This window comes from Vanessa cardui, chromosome 15 (assembly GCF_905220365.1).
Source record: "Vanessa cardui chromosome 15, ilVanCard2.1, whole genome shotgun sequence".
In the NCBI taxonomy this organism is placed as follows: domain Eukaryota; kingdom Metazoa; phylum Arthropoda; class Insecta; order Lepidoptera; family Nymphalidae; genus Vanessa; species Vanessa cardui.
Window position 1 is genome coordinate 305694 of NC_061137.1, and position 5949 is coordinate 311642.

A 5949-nucleotide genomic window follows, 5' to 3' on the forward strand; every position below is an offset into this window, starting at 1 on the left:
GCCACTCAGATGGTAAGTGATCATCACCCTCTATACATTGGCTTTGATTTGAGAAATAATAACCATTCTTTACATCGCAAATACGCCAACAATCTTGGGAACTAAGATGTTGTGTCCCGTGTGCATAAAGTTACAACTGACTCACTCACTCCTATCTTTCTTCAAACCGGAACACAACAATACTAAATATCTATAATAATCGATAATCCTATGAGCCTGTGATCCTACCCAGATGGGTTTGCACAAAGCACTATCAAGTATCTTTTAATTTGTATTATAATTAGTCTCGTCTTCAGGTACATGTGTTATATCAAATAATTCAGTCAGTCAGTCAGTCAAGCGACGAGGGTTATTGGTTAATTTAAATATAATATGATAATAACACCTCGGAAATGTCTAGTAGGCAATAGATTAGTACCATGATGCTTACAATTTATCCCTTTTAAATTGTATGCGCTGAATATAACACAGACGTAAAATATCGCTGGTAATGTTACTTACTTATTCTGGACTTGAATGTAAACGTGATAGTTTAATTACGAAAGAAATAAAATTTTACAATCCACTTTTATTCAGAACCTTCGATTAAACTGTTTAATTTTATGTTAAAAATGCTTTGTTTTATGTTATTGTTCTGAGATAAAAACAAATGTTATGCTGTAATAAGTGCATGCCACACAAGTTGAGACATAACGTGCTTAACCATGATTATGAGGAGTGAGGAAATAAGGTTTTCGCCCTGATACTTTCACCGTCACTTAAATGACTCATTAGCAATGGTGTGAGCCTTCCATATAAGCACTACTTACATACTTAATCATTTCCTTTTACTTTCATGTTTTTCTTAACTTTTTACAACAAATCACCTGAGATTAATAGTTCTAATCACCTTGAACTTGTCTTTACACATAAGATTAGCGTTTAACTTTCGGAGTGTTTATAAACTGCTGTTTAATACAGATAATCATATTTTTTATTCTATTATGCAATTTTATTGATTAAATAATAATGGGCTTTGTGCGAGACCCCTAAGGAACATACGTCACATACTATGCCACCAAATAGCAGAACAATTATTATGTTCCGGGTAAAAGGTTGGCAGGCACAAGCGACATAACGTCCTATTCTCAACACGCGTTTACTGTGTAAGGAATGGTAAATATAATGGTAGAGCCGAGATGGCCCAGTGGATAGAACGCGTGCATCTTAGCCGATAATTGCGGGTTCAAACCCAGGCAAGTACCACTAAAAATTAATGTGCTTAATTTGTGTTTAATTCGTCTCGAGCATCTCAGAGGAAGAGGAGATCTTAGACCAGCAGTGGGAAATTTACAGCCTGATATTGATGTTGATTTTGATTTTTCGCGGGCCTGTTTGACCGTCAGTCTTATTTTATAAAGAAAGTCCAATCTTGTGACCTTTCTTATTTTCCTTAATCAAAGTAAAAGTGTGCGCGGAAAATGCAAGTGCATCCACCGTTCACTCCGTCTCATAATCAAACGGAACGGGAATCTGACACGAGCGGAGAGAGTTCGGTAACTGGGATTTACGTGTCTTCCGATGCATGAGAGCTGCGCCGGACTTAAACATCTAGAAATTTTAATGACCATCAGATGACGCAATAATTAAAACTAATCAAATTCCCTGATTATCTACTGGCAAGATTTTTTAATTTAATGTAGCCTAGTTAAACTTGTATACAATATTTTCAATCCTTTACAAAAAATATGGGTTACAAATATTTGGATATACAGTAAAACATAAAAAATCTGGATATCCAACATTGCTTTGGGGTGTGACGCCATCTTAAATCCGAAAATTTAACAGCCAGATCTAGGGTTTGACTCCTTGACCTCGGCGTCCCGAGTTTTATACTGGTGAGCTGCTAGACAAACGAATCAGCTCCTATCGCATCTACATCGAATGTCGCATCGATCACAAGAATAGTTCCGCGGTTACGTAACCGTTGTGAGTAAGCCAAAACCCCCGCTCCCGCGACGCTTTCTCCACCTGTCCAGAGCATTATGAAACCTTATCATCATCAATTGATATATTATCGACTCGCTAATGACTTCGGTAGTTCTCAAACTCTGCGTCAGAATGATGGCGCGTTTATTTCGTGGATCACAAATAGCTTGCTGTTAGATACTCGTTTTTTCGATGTTACCGTCATGACAGTATCTTTAGCAAGTTATATTATGCTATTCATGTCAGTACAAGCAGAATAATTAAACTTTGGATTTTTATTAATTTCAATATTATTGAATTAGAGAAATTTATATTATTTCCTACGTTAAGGTGGAAATAATGTGAGAGTTCAGAGTTATAAGATTAAGAAATAAATAGACGTTAATTTTTGTGTGTAACGCTATTTAATAATTGCGATGACGTCGGGTTTAGTAAAGGGATTAAATAAAGAATGAAGGTATAACTTTCAGGTTTCAAGAACAAAACACATAATTATAATTAACCATATTCGGCATATCCCTTAACCTGTTTTAGCTTTCTGAAATATATTACCATATTTTTTTTTTCTACCACAAAGCAAACATTTTCATCACCACAAGAGAATTTTTGTTTCAACAATTTTAGTAACAATTTATTCCCAATATTTAGTCTCCTTAGGGGAGACTTGCACTAGACAACCCTGCGGAATTATCCGATCCTGCCTATTAGTAGCAACTTATAACAAAATATATATTGATACATATTATACTTATAGTAACCTTGAAGAACCTAACTCCAGAATATTCCCTTAATATTGCATCATATATGTGTACGTATCCACTTTATCGTCGACATACAGTCTCAATAATATATGTATATGAATTACAAATCCAGGTCATCGTTTTACAATGTTGATGTGACGTCATCAATCGTGATTTTTTTATTGCGTTAATGAAACAATATAGTTTATAGACAGCATTGTTTGAAGTTTTATTTCATATGATTAGAGCTAAGGCCATACATTAGTGTAGCGTCAGCAAAACAAAAGAATAAATTATTATTTTTTATTCTTTGAAATTTATTTATTTCTTACAATTTCTATGTTCCACTAATCTTGATAACTAAGATGTTATGTCCCTTGTGTCTGTAGTCACTGGTTCACCAGTTCTTCCATACGGTATAGAAGTATACTAAAAATTGCTGTTTAATATATAATTAGTACCTGCAACTAATAATCAGGTACCAATCAGATACTCAAAAGGGTTTGCACAAAGCTCTATTACCAAGTTAAAAATCTTACCGAAACCAAAAACTAATATAATTGACACCGGTGGAAATAAGAAATGTACCATCAAATCATGATAGTAGGTAGATATATATATATTTCTTTCTAATTCAACTTAGTAATCCTTTTAACTTACAAGCATTGTCCGCACCTTTAGAGAATTGATTCATAATCAACCTCTTTTTACTTTTTTTGTACATAGTTCCCTTTATTACGTAATTCGTACGGTCCCTTATCACTTCATTCGTGTTTACAGATTTACCTTAAAAAGTTTTAAGTTTAGCCGCGGGTGGGTGGGAATATTGTATCTTCGAATGAAGAGACTCATACAATAATGATCGAACTTCACTTCAAGTAGTTCATTTTAAGATACAATTAACTAAGTAGTTGTTTGGAGAAGGTTATTATGAATTATATTCACAATAATTACATTTTTTAATATGTTACTTTTTTTTTCTTTTTTATGGTATAGGTTGGCGGACGAGCATATGGCCCACCTGATGGTAAGTGGTCACCATCGCCCATAGACAAAGACGCTGTGAGAAATATTAACTATTCCTCACATCTTCAATGTGCCACCAACCTTGGGAACTGAGATGTTATGTCCCTTGGGCGTGTAGTTACACTGGCTTAACCACCCTTCAGACCAGAACACAACAATACTGAGTACTGTTATTTGGCGGTAGAATAACTGAAATAAAATCATCATATAAATCCATTCGTATCCGAACAATCTTCAAGTTAGCTAACTATTAACATTAATAGAGCCTTCAGAACATTCATAAAACTTTACAATCAAACATCGTGATGCAAAGTATATTACGAACAAAAAACACAAAAGTTTTTTTATTAAGTTATCATAGTTATGTAAATAATATGTTAGAAGATCTATTGTTTGCGAACAATGAAAATATATGTTAACGTTATGTAACGTGCATTTACACTTTCACTTTGAAATTTACTAAACACTAAAACCGCGGTTTTAGTAGTCATTGTACTCAGAAATTTTATAATAATGATAATAATTTAAGTTTACGTTTGCCAAATCACTCTCTATATCATAATCTTCGACTTACTTACTTTACGTTTGTAAACGTAATATAAAACTGAAATTTCGTAATCAAAAAGCAAAAAACCTTATTTTTATGTGTAATTATAAATTAAAATAGGATTTTAAGCACTTTCAATTATATTTTAAATCCTATTGACCCAAATAGTGAGAAGAAATGATAAACACAAGTTACAGCACCAAGCGGCGTTGCGTAACTCGGCTCACTTTCACCCAAATCAGTAAGTCACTGACCGCGTACACAGACTAGGCTATTACAGTATGACTACGAGACCGATTTTTTGTTACCTGTGAAATAAATAACATAAACGCTTTATTTTTAATCTAAATAAGACAAAAATGTCTACGCTTATTTTATTTAATACACCGTTTACCTTATAGCTGCGGTAGCATTATTAATGGAATAAAAGTATTTTAATATTCAATATTGTCCGTTTCTGAACCAACTAACTGGATTTTAAAATCATTTCCTTTAGTCTGTGTCACCTGCGACAAAAGCCACATTCATCACGGCCTCAAGAGCACTCATTCGTTTAACGTCTCAGATTAGATAACAATTCTCTACACCTCTTACACCTGGTATGCGGAATACCTTCACGTGCAGACATCTTAAAATTCTTTGACTCGTCACCTCATTATCTCTCGCGACTACATCACGATTAAAAAGTTTACTTTTATTTTATTTGAAAGCGAAATCCAGACAACGAAATGACTCGAAAGTCATTATCGTTTTTCATATTTGATGATATTGTAGGATGAATCGACTTTGTTTCATAGCAAATGCTCACTCAGACAGGAAACTAGATTGTTAGGTTTTGCTGACCGCAATTTATATTAACGAAACGGAAGCAGCAGATTGATAATTTGTAAAGTCCCAGTTACGTGGGAAACCAGTTAAATTTTATTTTACTTATAAAAAACGATGTTAAAAAGGCCAGTATCATTGAAGTCGTCAAAATCTTATGACTTATAGAGTTTTACGTTCGACAGTTGACGCAAGCTAAGTGCAGTCCTTAATGATATACAGTTCTAAGGCAAGTTCACGATTCTTGTAAATCGGAGGCGATAACAAAGGTCAGTGTCCTGACCCCTGAACCGCAACCTATTCACCACTTTCTCGAACAGTTTCAGTGACGGCAAATAAGGGCTATTCTATCCTCTTGAATACTATCTGCATCATTATAATATTCTATTATAAACTCTTGAAAGTTATACAATTATATTTCTTGATTATATAAAAGCAGTATATACAAGTGCGTACAAAGCGGTATAAAAATTGTTACTGTACTTTGGTTAAATTAGATAATACATTTACCCACTTTTCTTCCTTATGAGTCATATAAGACTCGTGATTTATATGTAACCACTATTTCTCTTGTTTGGACAAGGAAATTATTAAAAACTATGAAGTAGTATTTTAATTGCGCATTTTTTTTTATTTTATCAGATATGTCGTCTTCAATTATCATCAACAGATTTCTTTTTACTTTTACAGATACTCATATACATCGCATGTCTTGTAAGCAGTGCATCCTGTCTCAAGGTCATTCAAAGTGCAAACAGTACCTCAAATCATAATGTCACTACGTTATATCCAGTTGAGAACGTTACTCATTATAGAGAAGCGATTAATGTCTTCAGAGGTAAC